Source organism: Halichoerus grypus, chromosome 9 (genome assembly GCF_964656455.1).
Source record: "Halichoerus grypus chromosome 9, mHalGry1.hap1.1, whole genome shotgun sequence".
Classification (NCBI taxonomy): Eukaryota; Metazoa; Chordata; class Mammalia; order Carnivora; family Phocidae; genus Halichoerus; species Halichoerus grypus.
Window position 1 is genome coordinate 38,984,083 of NC_135720.1, and position 19,187 is coordinate 39,003,269.

General features: G+C 37.2%; 1 protein-coding gene across 4 annotated transcripts in view; it reads right to left on the reverse strand.

Moving 5' to 3' along the window:
- Positions 1 to 19,187, reverse strand: part of NKAIN2 (sodium/potassium transporting ATPase interacting 2) — a 968,314-nt gene that overhangs the window by 864,900 nt on the left and 84,227 nt on the right. The gene's annotated exons all lie outside the window — the stretch shown is intronic.

The window sequence follows — 19,187 nt, forward strand, 5'->3', positions numbered from 1 at the left end:
TGGGAGGCAGCTATGGCAGACTGTTGAAAACAACAACATAATAAATGCATAATAACAACAATAATATTACATATTTGGAGTTTGAGCATTCTATCAGACATGAAGGAGGGAGTATCTAAGGGAATTTGTGAGAGAGATGTGGGGTCTAAAGCCAACAATTTCAGACTTGCTATAGTATCTGAAACTACTCTTAAAAAGTATACTGAAGAAGAAAAAAGGGCTGAGGCTAGAACTAACTTTAAAAAACAAAAAAACCAAAACACCTAACATTTAGTAGGAGATGAAAAAGAGAAGGCCACAAAGAAGACTAAACGCCCAGCTTTGTAAGTGTGTAGCCTTGGGCAAGTCACTTTGCCCCATTGAACTCTAATTTCCTCAATTTATACTTTGGAGATAGTAATACATAGCTCACAGGGTAATAAATCATCATGCATGATTCCAAATGTCAGAGAAGAGTCTCTCTTTTGTGGAAATTTCCAGTCAATCATTGACTAGCTAAAGTTGACTAGCCAAGACTAACTCATTTAAATTCTGACTTGAACATTTCTCATTAAAAAAAAAAAAAAAATGAACACATGTGTGATAGAAGGAGGAGAGAAAAGTTCCGGAGTAAGTTGGATCTGGATTCCTGATCTGACTTTGGACAATTTACATAACCTGTCTAAATATGTTTCTTGAGTTGTAAAGTGGGGGTAACTGTATTTGCCTCACAGAAATTCTGTTGCTTCATGGCAAGAGCATAAGCAGTTCATCTCTCTCTGTGTCTGCAACTCACCTGGTATTCAGTAGGTATTAGTTCTTCCTGGACCACATCTTTTTACTTCTCGAGTGTACTGTACCAGACTTAATACCAAATTTCCTTAATGATTCAGTGTTATCATTACGAACATCAGTTACTGCTACATGTCAAAGATGCAGATGCAGCTACAAATGTAACAGAACATCAGGCGAAATGAGCCACTCATGTAACACACAGTTGACTTGCCTAATTTTGTCATATGCATGATATTGAATCTGCAGCAGCTTGAGATGATTTACCAAGCACCAAAAACTGAACAGCTGCCTTTCTAAGATTTGATATCCTATAAGAGAGATGAATGTTAGAGCCATTCATCAACCTCTCAAATGTTTGTTTGTTCTGTTACAGATAACACAACTTTCTTACGCATCTAGCCTTGTCTGTTATAAATGAAGTCTGGGATCTGTGTTGTACCACACCATCCTATAACAGTGCAACACAGCTCTGTTCTACTGCATTTGTGTTCATTATCTGATGGCACTTTTGAGCTTATGACTGCACCAGAGATGTCAAAGGATCTCTCTTGGATAATTGCCCAGCCATATCACAGTCTCCTTTGCCTAAACAGCCATATTTCATACCACGGTGACCCTACCCTGCCCCTGGGTGACTGGCCCAAGATTCAGCACTGGATGTATGGCCGAATGATCCACAGTGTAGCATATGACATAGCCTATAGAGATCAGAAAGGGTAAACTAAACCATTTAGATTCTTTGTTTTCAAAACGCATAAAGGGAAACACCAAGAAATTCTGCAGTGAACTAATGGTGAAATAATGTCATGTGTAATCCAAAGTTTGGAGGGACCGGAAAAGACAGAGCGGAAGAAAAGGATGTAGTCACCTGGCGTGAACAGAGAGTAAATCAGACGTGCAGAGAAAGGCAGAGCAGCAGAGAAAGAGAGGGAGGAGAAGAGATGGAGAGAAGGGGAGGAGCGGGAAAAGGGGCTAGAGAAGGAGAAAATTTAGAGAAAGATGCCTTGAGCCCCAACGACTTTAAACACCCCCTTCCACTCTGTTTTTTCTTTAAAATACACTGCCCTTTTTTCCCTTAGATAACTTAAGATGATCTTTTCTCTTTCAATTAATTTAGCCTTATACATTACAATGGTATTAAAACACAACTTCTATGCCTCAGTCAAGTTCATCTTGTATAATGTGCTGAGTTGCGATGGTTGCCATGGCTTTTGATTGACCTTAGAGATTAAGTTCAGGTGAATCTCCTCCATTACACGCTCCCCTCCCCCATCCACATATCACATAGCAGAGACACGATATTCCGCTACAGAATCCCGGGGTGTAAATGACTAATGTTCTGGGGTTCAGAATCTTCTCAGAAAGCCCACTCTTTGCTCTCACTTTCACTCTTTCTCTCTCTCCACTACCAATGCTCCTCCTCGCCCACTCTCTTCCTTGTCTCTCCTCTGCTTTGCTTTTCTTGGGTGCTTTGGCCTCATTCCCATCCTTGAATGCTTCCAGGGTTTCATAGGTCCTTTAAAAATATCGACAGCCAGGGCGCCTGGGTGGCTCAGTTGGTTAAACAACTGCCTTCGGCTCAGGTCATGATCCTGGAGTCCCGGGATCGAGTCCCGCATCGGGCTCCCTGCTCAGCGGGGAGTCTGCTTCTCCCTCTGACCCTTCTCCCTCTCGTGCTCTCTGTCTCTCATTCTCTCTCTCGCAAATAAATAAATAAAATCTTTAAAAAAAATAAAAAATAAAAAAAATAAAAATATCGACAGCCAATCTGCGCACCATCCAGCGAACCTCCTCTAATCCTCACAACCCGTTCTTCTCTACTGTTTCTGGTTCTCTGTTTCACTGCCAAGGTACTGGTTTCTAGATTTTTGTCCCATTATTCTTGAGTCCTGAGAGATTCTGAAAGCCTGCTTCAATTCAGAAGACCAGGCTCTGAACAGCTGTAATTTTGACAGTGAGAGCTATCCACCAGCAGAACGGGCTCTACCGCAGCGAGCAGCACGCGCATGGCCATGCGTGCTGTGTGGCTACGAGCCGGGGACGGGCCCTCTCAGGGCTCCAGAGAGACTCCAGCAACAGATATATAAAACATATTAACATCTTAACACTTTTAACCTAAAATTATGAGGCAATATCTGTGTGTTACTCAGAGAAAATCAAGGTGAAAGATGTAAATTTAGGGTTCTAGGTCTTCTTAGAGGACCTGACCAAATGGGTGGCCTTCCTCTGGAATAATCCCTGCCAGGAATCTTATAGAAAAGATAATGACATGAGAGCCAAGGGTTGAATATGACCTTGTCACATTAGAGCCGTATATTTCTCAGGTCTCATCCCAGCCTTTTACTTAAATGTTTGAATATGCGACTAAATCCTAACTAGTGGGGACAAATAACCCACATCCCGGGCTCTGCTCTACCACCAACCAGCCATATGACCCTGGGCTTACAAGCTGTAGGCATCAATTGCCTAATCCTTTAAAGTGAGCGGATCAACCAGATATTTGTCATCCCTTAGAGCTTTAAGATTCTACAATCTACATTTCTTTGGATTTCAGTGTAATAAGAAAAAGAACCTTTTAGGAGAAGTTACTGTCCGATATTAATTAGCTTCAGTGAAAGAGCTATAAGAGCTAGAAATTTTCGCATACAAATTGTTTGAAAACAGAGGCAGGTAAGAATGTCCTATATCCAATGTAAAGAATCAAAATTTATTTAGTTATTGCCTATTTAGCATCACAGAATTTCAGTTTGTTTTGCCTTCTGCTTATGGCCCAACTTTATTTCAGAAACAATACTAGAAGATTGAGCTCAATCAATGTCAAGAAGATAAACTGAAGTAAATGACATGTGGGACCCTCACTCCTAGGATAGTCCTGCATGAATATTAAGATTGGGATGGAGAGCCCTACGAGACAGATACACTTGGAAGGTCTGCTCATGCTAGTCTATACAACCCCTCCAAAGAACAAGTTTTATCTGTTGGATGAAAATCTAGGCCCACTCCATGAGGGCCTCCATGTTCCTCCCTAAATTAGGACTCACAGCTAATCTGACTGGGGAAAGCCTGACAGTCACTGAATCATATTCTGTTAGTCAAGGGGATTCTTGTATTAAAGGTCATTGCTCATGTGTAGCAATGCATTATATAATGCAGTTGAATCTGCCAATTCAGATTCAGGTGTAACAGGCCACTCATTATTTTTAGTCACTTTTTAGGCACACCTGAGTGGGACCTCCTCATTGTGAAAAAAGAAAGAACACCATTCTCTGTCTCTTCCAGGTTTTCTGATGTTGGTTGGGTAAATTTGGTTAAGCCTGTCCTGTAAAGCTGGCCTTGCCCACAAATCTGATCCAAAGTAGCTAAAAAGCCACCTGGGTTTGGGGGAGAAGCCTCATCATACCATACAGTTTACCAGAGTCCCACTTTTTAAGGAAGCCAATATTTATGACAGCCAATAATAAGACTGGTACTTTCCACTCCATTTTGTTTGTATCCATTCTTTGTTTCATTCAGAAAATAAAGCAAGAGAGATTTGGCATTTTCTCCTCTACCTCAAGTTCTAACTTACCAGTATATTGATTAAGAAATTTGAGAATAAATACTAAGACTAGAAATTCATGGAAAGATGTAGCTTATTTTGCACTGTGTTTATGGCTGAAGTTTATCATTGGGGCTAAACTTATTTTATAAGAATAGCTGAAGTTAATCAGTTTATCAGAACCTTACATGGCTAAAAAAGCCAAGTTTCATATGAGGAACAAACACCAATGTTTGAGAATTAGTCTTAAAGAATAAGCACTAAGTATTGGTGACTGACATTAGACCAATACTCTAAATTCAGTTCCTCTTGATCCTGGTGTGCAGGAACGAGGAGAACAGCAAAGAAACAATTTCCTGATTCTTAAAGCTTATTCACAAGCTCTTAAAGTGACAAATACATGATCTCAATACACGGTTCTGTATAGCTTTTGTATGGTCAAAGATACACAACATAAAATTTGCCATTTTAACAATTTACACATGTACAATTCAGTGGCATTAAACATATTCACAGTGTTGCATAACCATCACCACAATTTTGAGAATTTTTTTCATCATCCTAAATAGAACTCTGTATGTACCCATTATACAACTCTCCATTTGCCCTTTCTCCCAACTTCTGGTAACTTCTATTTTACTCTCTGTTCCATGAATTTGCCCATTCTAGATACTTTATATAAGTGCAATCATACATTTGTCCTTTTGTGTCTAATATATTAGCATAATGTTATAGCATATATCAGAAGTTCATTCATTTTTATGGCTGAATAATATCCCATTGTATTATAAACCACATTCTGTTTATCTATTCATCTGATGATGGAAACATAGGTTATTTCCACCTTTTAGCTACTGTGCTATGAACATGTGCTTTTAGCATAATGCTACTATGAACGTGGGTGTATAAGAATCTGTTTAACTTTCTGCTTTCAATTCTTTTAGGTATATATCTAGGAGTAGAATTGCTGGATTACATGGTAATTCTATGTTTAATTTTTTTGAGAAACTGCCAAACTGTTCCACAGTGGCTATGCCATTTTACATTCCCATCAGTAATGCACAACAGTGACAATTTCTCCAAATTCTTGCCAATATTTATTATTTACCATTTTTTATAATAGCCATACTAATGGGTATGAAGTGATTTACATTGTTTCTTTCTTTTTTAATTTTTTTATTGTTATGTTAATCACCACACATTACATCATTAGTTTTTGATGTAGTGTTCCATGATTCATTGTTCGTGCATAACACCCAGTGCTCCTTGCAGAACGTGCCCTCTTTAATACCCATCACCAGGCTAACCAATCCTCCCAACCCCCTCCCCTTTAGAACCCTCAGTTTGTTTTTCAGAGTCCATCGTCTCTCATGGTTCGTCTCCCCCCTTCGATTTCCCCCCCTTCATTCTTCCCCTCCTGCTATCTTCTTCTTTTTTTTTCTTAACATATATTGCATTATTTGTTTCAGAGGTACAGATCTGAGATTCAACAGTCTTGCACAATTCACAGTGCTTCCAGAGCACATACCCTCCCCAGTGTCTATCACCCAGTCACCCCATCCCTCCCACCCCACCCCCCACTCCAGCAACCCTCAGTTTGTTTCCCGAGATTAAGAATTCCTCATATCAGTGAGGTCATATGATACATGTCTTTCTCTGATTGACTTATTTTGCTCAGCATAATACCCTCCAGTTCCATCCACGTCATTGCAAATGGCAAGATTTCATTCCTTTTGATGGCTGCATAATATTCCATTGTATATATATACCACATCTTCTTTATCCATTCATCTGTCGATGGACATCTTGGCTCTTTCCATAGTTTGGCTATTGTGGACATTGCTGCTATAAACAACAGGGTGCACGTACCCCTTTGGATCCCTACATTTGTATCTTTGGGGTAAATACCCAGTAGTGCAATTGCTGGATCATATGGTAGCTCTATTTTCAATTTTTTGAGGAACCTCCACACTGTTTTCCAGAGTGGCTGCACCAGCTTGCATTCCCACCAACAGTGTAGGAGGGTTCCCCTTTCTCCACATCCCCGCCAACATCTGTCATTTCCTGACTTGTTAATTTTAGCCATTCTGACTGGTGTGAGGTGGTATCTCATTGAGGTTTTGATTTGGATTTCCCTGATGCCGAGCGATGTTGAGCAAGGGCAAAAATGAACTATTGGGACTTCATCAAGATAAAAAGTTTTTGCAAAGCAAAGGAAACAGTCAACAAAACCAAAAGACAGCCGACAGAATGGGAGAAGATATTTGCAAATGACATATCAGATAAAGGGCTAGTATCCAAAATCTATAAAGAACTTATCAAACTCAACACCCAAAGAACAAATAATCCCATCAAGAAATGGGCAGAAGACATGAACAAACATTTTTCCAAAGAAGACATCCAAATGGTCAACAGACACATGAAAAAGTGATTTACATTGTTTCTTACATAAGACTTCTGATTAAGATCGATACTGATGATTACGTACCCAACAACCATTTCTTCCTTCTCCTTTTCTAAACAATTCCATTTTACACAGGGATCAACTATATTCCCAGCTCTAGACAGTGATGCTGATGAGTTAGCCACTTAGCTCATGGTATTCCCCATTACTGATTTTGGTCCAGGATGGATTCAATCAGACAAACTGAAGGCCTTGTAAGGGCTTGAAAGATGCCCCATAATCTCTCTCTTTCCACCTCACCACCACCACCCCACACATACACAGGCTATAAATAGAGAACACACACTGTCATAGTTTTTCCTGGAGTCATCTTATGACTATAAGAAGAACCAGCCTGAGGACAAGACTGAAACTCCAAAGATGACAGAGCAGAAAGACAGAAAAAGTCTGAATCCTTGATGATATACTGAAGCCAAAATCACTCAACCAAAAATCTACACTACCCATGAGTGTCTTTATATGTGAGGTAATAAACTCTATTTTTAAGCCAGCATGAGATGGGGTTTTTGTATCTGAGCTCAAAATCATCCAAATGGATCTGCTTTAATCATATCAGGGGACTTTACATATGGACCAGAAAATAGGCTGAACAATAGAGTAGTGGCAGATTCTTATCAATGAATAGATATGGGTGAATGGCAGCCATACATACAAAACATACAATTTATGTCATCTTTGTGGCTTACAAGTAAAAAGAAAAATACCAGGAACCAATCCCAAAATTGAGGAAATTAAAGTAACCAGAACAGTAACTTTGTGTCCTGAGTTTGTTTCAAAATCCAAGGATGAAAGAGAATTCATGTTAAAACAGGCAAAAAACCATGAAAAAACATGGGGGTGAGGCAGCATGAATCATATGCCTCCTAATCTCTAATACATCCCCAACTTTCATGAGTTGATTTAATTTTATTTTAAACTTAATGACTCAGTGTTTTATTTAACTATGTTCTCCTTGTGCAAACCATTATTTCAAAGCGAAGCCTGAAATAAGTCTTTCCTTCAAGTATTTTTATTTTTATTTATTTATTTATTTATTTATTTATTTATTTATTTATTTATTTGACAGAGAGAGACACAGCGAGAGAGGGAACACAAGCAGGGGGAGTGGGAGAGAGAGAAGCAGGCTTCCCGCAGAGCAGGGAGCCTGATGCGGGGCTCGATCCCAGGATCCTGGAACCATGACCTGAGCTGAAGGCAGACGCTTAACAACTGAGCCACCCAGGCGCCCCAAGTATTTTTTTTTTTACTAGAGGTATATTGGACATACATTTAAGATACAGGTTAAGAGTATTTCCCCACCGTCCCAAAATTGTGGGTTGTTTCTTTTTCCTCTTCTTCCTTGCATTCTCTCAATCAAGAGATTCACCCTGGAGGGAGCCTGCTCATGTCACATTGTACAGTTGCTTCTTCTCTCCTCTCTTCTGGTACTTGCAATAAATGCCAAGAAATCTAAATTTGGGCAGAGCAAGAGGTTCACTCTTGACAGAATGAACCCAGTTGCTTTCCATTTCAGGTCATTCTGGGGTAGAGAAGGTCAAAATATAATGGTCACCCTGAAACCATTCTTAGTCACTTAAGCAGGACACCTCATTTAGAATATGCCATTCAGATCAACTAGCTCCACATATGTCAAGTCACAATGCCCCCTAGGAAGCACTTAGTCTAACTAATAATATGATGATATGCACTATCAGGGGATGCAATGGAAGTGTAAAAAGCTGAGACATAAATGACTCTTCTAAAATGTCCTGGTTTGGATTTATGATATACAGGTCAAGTATCACTTTCAAGGCACTCAGAAAGCATTAAAATAGAGAAAATAATATCTCTTCTGGGTCTTATCCTTTCAATGCCATTCGGCAGATTGTTCTTTAAGGCCAGGTCTACACTTGAAAGTGCATGATCCAGCTCGCCCTTCTATAGCTGCTGCTTCACTCTCCACTCTGTTTTAAAAGCAGCCAGAGCTGAAAATAGCTCAAGAATGTGAAGCCTGCATGACAGTGCAGTTACCATTTCAAACATGCACGGAAAATGTTCAGCCTGAGGCTATTTTTCTCAAGTGTGAATACTCCCTAAGAGAAATAGTTAAAATTTCCCCCTAAATATTCTCTGCAAATAGAGGTCATTAAAAAGGGAGTTAATACATTGGGATCACCTGGCCTCTAATTAAGTAGAAAGTCCTCAAACCAAAGGAAACAGCTATCAGTTGCTTTTTTCTTTTAATTTGAAAAAGAAAAATATTTCTAGATAAATTAAAGGTATTGTAGAAGAGCTTTAATATCGATTGCATATTGTGAAGAAAATATGTCAATAATATCTCTCAGGGATTACTGAAGGAAAGACAAGAGACTAAAAACACACAACTGTCAAATGCTGATTATATTATAAAGAAAAAAAACTTAAGCATTATCAAGTTTTAGACCTAGCTCAGCATTCCCCACCCTGCCCCCATCCATGGTCCCTCCGTACATTTTCTGGTAAGACTTAACCTTTTATCTTTGTTATCAAAAAGTTCATATTTAAGGGGCCTGGGTGGTTCAGTCGGTTGAGCATCAGACTCTTGGTTTTCACTCAGGTCATGATGTCAGGGTCCTGGGATCGAGCCCCACCTAGGGCTCCACGCTCAGCTCGGAGTCTGCTTGAGATTCTCTCTCTCCCTCTCCCTGCCCCTCCCCCCCATTTTCACATTCTCTCTCAAATAAATCTTTTTTGAAAAGTACATATTTAAAACTATCAATTCAAAAAAGTCCTCACTGAAAAGTATTTCTAAGCCACAGAAAAATAGAGGATGTGTTTGGAAAATGTATGGGTTGAAGATATGAAGTAAAGCTGTCATAAATGACCTCTGTTAATCTTTATAACTCATGTGATATGACACCTATGTTTCCTTTATATTAAATTAGTATTATTAAAACTAAAATTGATTATAATATTAAAAGTGACACATATACACAAAGGATAATGTGTTTTCTTTGTCTAGATTGCTTTTCCTCTTGGCATTTATATTAAGAAACAATCATAGAGGACTTAAATTATCCCATGCACTATTTTATACACTTTACAAATATTCACACATTGAATTTCACAATTACCCACTCATTGTACAAATAAAGAAACTGATGGGCAGCAAGGTTAAGTAATTTTCCCAAAGTCACAAAGTTAGTAAGAAAAAGGGCCAGAATTTAAGTCAAGAAAGTCTGACTCCAGACTCCATGGTCTTAACCACCACACTATTGAGAGGCTTCATTTGTAGCCTCTCAGAGAAGAAGGAAATGATGGATAATAGGGCAACAGAACAAAGGTCTAATTTTGAGTTCTCACTAACTACCACCTAACCTTAGGCAATCTGCTTAAATTCTCTGGGCCTCTTATTCCTCATTAAAGAAATGGAAGGTCTTTATTAAGATCTCTTTTTCCTCTAAAATTCTAAAATTCAGAGCTATTGACTTTTAATATATTTACAGAAGTTACGAGCATGGGCTACACAGTGCCAAAACCCAGGGCATGTAAAGAATGATATGCCAAGAGCTGAAGATACAACACCATCTGCTTCAGAATCAATGTCCTTTGTTAGAGCTTTCCTGATTTTTCCAACTGGTTTTAATGTTGAAAATGGCTGCTCAATGTAAAGGTAAGTATAAAACAGCACTACTGTAAAGAAACTATGTGAAAAGCCAAACACTTTAACTAGAGTGGACAAGAGTGAGTTTCTTCTTAACCGTGGGAACTACAGCATGTCATATCTGAGTACGGACTTCATTAGTGGATAATACATTTCCACTAAATGTCACAAATACAGAATCATTGTTACAAACAGCTTAGAGAAGAAATACTGAACTGTCCATTCTTAAGTGGCCAGTAGGGATAGAAAATAGAATGTAATTAGCTAATAAATTCCTGTGTAATGCTAAAAGAAATCTAAAGATGATCCAATAACTACATGATAGTTTAACTAGCTTGGTTGTTCATTAAAATGATATCAAACAAACTTCCACTCTGACTTTTATAATATACAGATGTTAATATATAGGCTCACTTGAAGGGAACGGATATTTCATTTCATATGGATATTTGCAGTAAATCAATACAATCTGCATTAGAGTACATTGCCTGCAAGAGGATTCATTTTAATGATCTCCCACTGTGCCCTGTTATTAAGTTTCACTGACTAAGTATTTTCAGCAATATTTTCTTCTCCAAAAACATGTCTACACAACTGCAAAACAGCTAGTCGATATAGTCCATTGAAAAATAATTTCATTGGGGCAACTGACAAAATATTTTACTGTTCTGAAAGAGCTTACCAACTGATTGATTTTCCTTTTTACTAAATTGATTGGCTATTTTTGTGAACAATTACATCAAAAATTAATTTTATATACTTCTTCCTTCTTTCTATTGAACATGTTCTAGTTGGAGAGGTTAGTTTTGAATTTTCTTCTTATATGAAATTTTCATTATTACACTATAATTAACATGTTTGTTCTAGTACCGTAATCCCAGACACAAACATAAACCTGGCAGCATTTTCTATTCTTCCTCCTCACTTTTTCCTACGTACATATATTTTTACAGGCTTTAGATACTGAAGTATGCATAGTTGGTACCTTGTTTCTTTTTTTTTTTTTTAAGATTTATTTATTTGAGAGAGAGAGAGAGAAAATGAGCTGGTAGGGCAGAGGAGAGAGAGAGAGAGAGAATCCCAAGAAGACCCCGGGTTGAGCGCGGAGCCTCAAGAGATCAGAGCCCTGAGATCATGACCTGAGCCAAAACCAAGAGTCAGAAGCTTAACCGAATGCACCACCCAGGTGCCCCTGGTGCCTTTATTTCTTACTTAACATTACATACTGTCCATATTCCAATTCCTTAACATTCTTTCAAAATATTTTAATGACTGCAAAATATGCTATCATGTGGAAGTCACATAATACTCTATTAATATATATATTAATAAACAAATCATCATCTGTATATTTTTTCAGAGAAGGTTTCTAAGAATAAAATACCTTTATCAATTTTAAAGATTACATTAATTTTTCCCAAACTGTCAACTTGAAAGTTGTATAGACCTTTACTTTCACTGGATGACAGATATGTTCTTCCCCATCTCTGAAAAGTATCTTTCTGTCCTCACTAATTTTATGAATAAAAATTATTTAATGTGCCTGTATTACTATGAGTGAATTTAAACTATTTCATCTGTTTACTAACCACTGATACTGTGTCTTCTTTGAATTGCTTATAGCCTTCTTTCTTTAGTAGGAATCCTATTATTTTTTCTTTTGATCATTGCTGTATCTCAGTTGGATCTTTCACTCCTCATTGGCTAATGTGGCTATAGCACCAGAAAGTAAAAGTCTAGAAAAGCACTCTGCCTTTAGACAAATTTTTTTAAAATACTATTTTTTTGGGTTTCTTTTCTTGTCTTTGTGTGTAAAATGCAACATTCATACAAAATAAGAGGCAAAGATAAACTAAAAAGGACCTCTGATTGGCAGGCCAATTTAGTCTATAAACTAATACAAAGACAATATCGCATAGCTCAGCAATCCAAACATGTCTTTCTTGTATATCCTTAGAACAGTGGCTATTCTCATATAACAAAGAGTGTATTTGCCTCACATTTAGAATTTACAGATTCACTGCTAACTGCTCTTAAAACCCAGTGGCCATGGTCATTTTCCTATCATGTTATTTATACTTCAATATTTTCAAGCTAAATATTAACTAGTTCCAAGCTAACACTCCCTGAGAAAACTAAAGCATACAATATCTGATCAAAAATTTCAATCTAAACATCTTTTTATTTCCCTTTTCAATATCAATGTGTCACAAATAATTAAACTATAGTTATTGTAGAGGGGCCATGAGAATAACTGAGAAGAGATAAACACCAAATCTGTAGGAAGCCAGACTGTATAACTGCTAATCAGAAGCAAATTTGACACAAAGCCACCCTCTAACCCTATCAGAAGCCACTTGTCCTTGCAGCCTGATTAAAAAGTGAAATCACACCGGAACCCTTTGACATTATTCAGACAAAAAGTAATCCAGAATACAGGGCTTGGGAGTAAATATGCATAAAAAATGCTAATACATCACTGTGAGTAAATCTGTAAAAAGGCATAAAATCAAATAAGTTGTTTAAAAAATATGATTTATGAGTACATCATCACTTCTTTCTGTCTCTTAAAACGGGACCAAATCTTGTAAATTGAGTAGTTAAAATTGCTTCCTATTTGCACCTGGGATAAAGAGAACCAGAATAGGTATAGAGAAGAGGGATAGATAATCAACAGAATGAGCTGCATTTTTAAATACAGTCAATTATATAGAAATATAGATACTGGGCGCCTGGGTGGCTCAGTTGGTTAAGCAACTGCCTTCGGCTCAGGTCATGATCCTGGAGTCCCGGGATCGAGTCCCGCACCGGGCTCCCTGCTCGGCAGGGAGTCTGCTTCTCCCTCTGACCCTCCTCCCTCTCATGCTTTCTGTCTCTCATCCTCTCTCTCTCAAATAAATAAATAAAATCTTTAAAAAAAAAAAAAAAGAAATATAGATACTGCTAAAACAAATGATGATCAAGGTATATCCAAGACACTGCTTGTTGCCCAGCTATAATAATAATCGAAGGCAAAATATCATACTATGTGAATTTTATCACAGACTTAGTCACCAGTCTCTATAATGGGTTGAATGAATGTTTTATCTAATATTATGACCAGGGGCGCCTGGGTGGCTCAGTTGTTAAGCGTCTGCCTTTGGCTCAGGTCATGATCCTGGGGTCCTAGGATCGAGCCCCACATCAGGCTCCCTGCTCAGCGGGACGCCTGCTTCTCCCTCTCTCACTCCCTCTGCTTGTGTTCCCTCTCTCGCTGTGTCTCTGTCAAATAAATAAATAAAACCTTTAAAAAATAATGATAATAATCTGACCAATGGACATGAGTTGTTTGTAGTGAATTCCTTTCACTGTGTTAACTGTTAACTTAGAAAGTATCTGGACAGATTATCAGAATTACAAGAATATAGTGATAGCAAACAATTTTGTTATTACCTATTCATTGCTAAATGTCTCTTACTCAAGCCAGATCAACAGAGTATTATTTGAACTAAAATCAAAAGTATAAAAGATTCCTTTAGGAAAGCTGTTAGCCGAAACACACAAAAACACCTGATTTGAAAACTCTTTAGACTATCGACATTCAGTCTTTCTAGTAACTTCTTAATTCTTATGTTGGTTTCCTTAAAGGGAAGAAAGACACGTCCATGTTTATACATAGCCACATGGGTGCATAATCCAGACATAACAAAAAGCCTCAAAGTTTCACTGCCTTAGTTTCTGCCTGATTTGGGTGTAATTTGAATTTCCTGAACATGATGAAACACACACATGTAGATGCAACCACCCCTACATGTTTTGTTTTACCTTGATCTTCTCTTTGCTTAAAAATGGCTCTTTTCATTTTAACTTTTACAAGGCTTTAGCGTGCTCTTTTTAAATACCATTAAACAAATCACCATGATTGATGAACAACAAATTTGTGCTGTAAGATTCCAGTTATCAAATCTTTAATTATGCAATTACTTCACTAACATGAGAGAATACTGACTTTTTTCTAATCAGAGAAAAGATTTTTGTATTTTTGTTAACACAAAGGTAAAGTTCCAAAGATGTCCCCCAAACACACACATACATGTAAACCTGGTCTGAATACTGAATAAAATATAAATTCCATTTAAATAAGGCATTATATTATTATTAAAGTCAGTTCACAATAATATACAAAATATTGTGCATTCAAATTCATTGGCAGAAACTGTAAATTACTTACTTCTATTCATTTTACATGAAGACACACAAATAATCCCTGAAAACGAAAATGAAATTATTTCCCCTATTTTAAAGTAGTTTGAGAGAATTTTTTTTCAGGATGGAGACACACATGTCATCTATTTCAACACTGCATCCAAAGCAGTGATTTCTTCTATAATTAACGGCCTAAGTCATAGAACGTCTTATACCTGAGTTTACCCAAACAATGACAGTATATACATATAATCTTATTTTTAAAATATATATATTTGGGGCATCTAGGTGGGTCAGTCAGTTAAGCAGCTGATCTGGATTTCGGCTCAGGTCATGATCCCAGGATCCTGGGATCGAGCCCCACGTCAGGCTCCCCGCTCAGCAGGGAGTCTGCTTAAGGATTCTCCCTCTGCCTTTCCCTCTGCCCCTCCCCTGGTCTCTCTCTCCAAAATAAATAAATAAATCTTTAAAAATAAAGAAGTAAAAAATAAAATAATAAAATAAAATATATATGTTAAATATATTTTACTATGTAAAAACTTAAACCAAGAGTTAATAGTAAATAATATGAAGAGATTAGACTTTACAGATGGTGGAAATTACTAATTATATATGTTAGCAACGTGAAAAATTTTAAGTCTCCTGTTTTTGTTTTGTTTTTATTTTTATTTTTGTTCTTGTTTTTAGAGGGGAGGAGGGGCAGAGGGAGAGGGAAAGAGAGAGAACCCCAGCCCCAACTCCATGCTGGGCATGGAACCCAACATGGGGCTCAATCCCACAACCCTAAGATCATGAGCTGAGCCGAAATCAAGAGCCAAACACTCAACCAACTGAGCTACCCAGGCACCCCAACAATCTAAGTTTTGAAAAAAACTTGCATAGATATTTAGTCTACGGATTCTGTATGTGAAGTTCAAATATAATTCATCAAGCAAAAGCTAATCGAAAATTTAAAATATGGTAGTTTTTATTTTAGTAATATGGTATATTGATTTTAATATTATAAATAGTAGCAGTAATAATAATATTAAATTTAAACACAAAGTCTTATTAAAAATCTATAGGATATGTCTAAAAGTATCTTGCTCATTCCAGCTCCCTTGTGTATGACAGAAGGTATATATCCAATCTGTCTGTCTATATTTGTTTCATATATATATTATCATATATACCTATATCATGATAGTGGCTTACAGAATAAAACATCGGTCTCATATTTCTGTCACAGTACACAACAGAGAACTCTCCTAATATGATTTCACATTTTGAACTGTATTTTTTTATTACCATAAGCATTATATATGAAATATACAAATAAACATTTTTAAATGGGCATACACAAAGTCTAGAAAGAGTTCCTGAAGTAAAAAAGATAACACATTTTCTCTACAATCAGTTGGCTAATATCTCTTCCTAGAGTTAAAGGCAAGCTAATTCCCTACTGAGCAATCAAATTATGACACTAGATACACTACATTAGATTTCACTATAAAAGGTCTCTTCATTTCACATACTATATTGCTTCTCTTCCTGCCCTCTTTGGACTCTTACTCAGTGGTCAGAACACATGAAACCATTCTCCATACACACAAACTTGTTTCTATTTTTCTGACTCAGTCTTTGGAATGAAATCCCTAGCCACAGACTAGTCGGCACACTATTAGCAGTCCCTGTGGGGCTTTCTTCTTGCTCACCGCCCCACCATCCTTTAATGTGACTTTGATGGATATCTACAGATTCCTATCTGGTAATTCTTTTCATTCACACCAAAGCTGACTAAAAAATGCCTTCACATCAAATGCTTTTAGGAAAATATTTACCATTCTGTCAAAGATAACTTTTACATTAAAGCAGGGACTGCAAATATAAAATGGGGTGAAAAAAATTTAAAGTATCTTTATTGCCCAAGGTTATACTTTCTGAAAACCAGCACTTTATCCTTTGACTGTACCCAAGTGATTCAACCATAAGCATACCAAGATACATTATATAAGTATTATTTTTATCCTGAGAGTTTCCAACTATGTGGTAGTTCCAAAATAAAGGCAATAATAGAAGATGCCCTTCCATCTTTTTAGGTTTCTTTTTGATACGTTAAGGCCCACATGGCCCTTGTTAAATATGCAGTCTCTGAGTACAGGTGTGGTGATGGGGGTTGCTGGAGGACCACTGAATTCTCTCCTTTACCTTAGGGCACTGCAACTGCGCAGTTAGATGGTCAAGTCTCCTTCGCAGGTGTTCCCACGTTACTAAGGTCCCCTCAAATGAGACGTGTAAGCAGAAGTGACATGTGCCATTTCTGGACCCGAAATGCTCCCCTTTTTCTGCCCTTCCTTCCTCCTAGAATCCTGAGGTGCTCCTGCTCCAGCAGTGGCTGTTCCATGAGGGGATGGTGAAAAGACAAGGCAGAAGCAACTGAGTTCCTGAATGAGCACACGGAGCAGAGCTACGCCAGCAACCTGGACCACTCCCTTCGAAAATGCTAACTGAGCAAGGATGGCCCTAGATGGTATTATGGCAAATGAAATAAGACAGAGAAACGATAAATACCATAGGATTTCACTTATATGTGGAATCTAAAAAACAAAACAAAAGAACCACCAAAAACAAACAGACTCTTAAATACAGAGATCACACTGGTGGTTGCCAGAAGGGAGTCCGTGGGGAGATGGGTAAAACACATGAAGGGGATTAAGAGGTACAAACTTCAGTTATAAAATAAATTCGTCACAGAGAGGAAAACTACAGCATAGGGAATATAGTCAATAGCATTGTAATAACGTTGTATGGTGACAGATGGTGACTACACTTACCATGGTGAGCCCTGAGTAATGTAAAGAATTGCCAAATCACTATGTTGTACACCTGAAACTAATATAACATTGTATGGCAACTATTCTTCAATAATAAATAAATGAAAAATTTTAAGAAAAACATTGTACATTTTAAATAAAAGACAAAGGTTATATTCAGAAAAAAAAGAATATTACATGAGCAAAAAGAATAAGTGTTCTTAAAGCACTATACTTCATGTTGTTGTTTTTAAAGATTCTATTTATTTATTTGAGAGAGAGAGAGAGAGAGAGAGAGCATGCATGCAAAAGTCAGCAGGGGGAGGAATAGAGGGAGAGGGAGAGGAAGGAGGAAAGAATCTCAAGAGACTCCACCCTGAGCGTGGAGCCTGACGTGGACTCGATCTCAGCACACTGAGATCATGACCTGAGCTGAAGAATCAGATGCTTAACTGACTGAACCACCCAGGCGCCCCAGGCTTCTCTGTTACAGCAACTTAGTCTTCACCCCAGAAAGAGATGAGGTGGGACACAACATGATAAATAAGATATGAAATTCTGCATTTTGGATTAACTATGTCCTTTATTTTTATGTAGTTAAAAGATAACCAAGCTTCATAAATAGACAGCACATGTATCTGAGTAACAGACATGAAGCATATTCAGGGAAAAAAAGATGTTCGGATTATTTATATAATTTATATTGAGTTCCATTTGATCTTGAACTGATAGCAAAACTGATGACTTTCTAGCACCTATAATTCCACTCAGTTCCCAAGAAATAAGGTAATAACTAGAAAAGAAATATATTTAATATGAATTCTCAATAAAATTATATGTAGTGGTATATACTATTGTTTTTCTAAACTTTAGAGGTTAAAAAATGAAAAAAAAAAACCCGGCCTTCTGGGGAAAAAATAAGCGAAATTTTACAATGTATTTATAATTATATGGAAAAGTGGGATACAAAATAATGTAAACACTATTATCTCAAATTCTTAAACTCTATGTGGAGTCATACATACTTTTCACATAATTTATATAGATGTGTGGGTGTACACACATATATATGAATAGAGGGAAAGAAAATCAAAGAATTACTCAATAATGGTAATAGTAGTTGTCTTCTAGCAGAGGGAATACAAGTTGTTTTTATTTTCTTCTTCGCAGCTTTATATATTTTTCCAATTTTCTACAGTAGACATAATTTTATAATCAAAAGAAACAATAAAAAAATTTTATACACCCACTAATTTTTATGAACCTCGTTCGGTGTAATGTTGTATCTCATTGTAATGAGAATCAATAATTCTGAAAAAAATGCATTTATAGAGCAATGAGTTACATTTTTAAACTGCATTAATATTTTCATTTCTCATAAATTATTTTACTTAGTGCCAAAATAAGTGCCTTCAGGCTCTGTATTAGGAACAATGCTAATTCACATGGCTGCTGAAATGCATTCAGGAATGAAGTGCATAATTTCTGTTTTCCCCTAATCAGGCCATTTCCCAGTCAGGACAGGTGGGCATGCTTCTGAAGGCAGGAGCCAACAATCAAACACAAGAGATTACTTAGATAAACCAGATAATCTGGAATGTCCGGAATGTGGTTTTTCAAGTCAGAAATCATTAATGAATCTACTGAGATACAGATACAACTGTGTCCCAAACTAGGATTTAGGAAATCAGCCCAAGTTTTAGCCACATCAGAAGAGGGAAGGAAAGAATCCCTCTCCTCAAGGCCCAGCAGGATCCACAGCTAGATGCTCCCCGTAGCGGAAAAGGAAGTATCCAGTAAGCCAGTACTGAT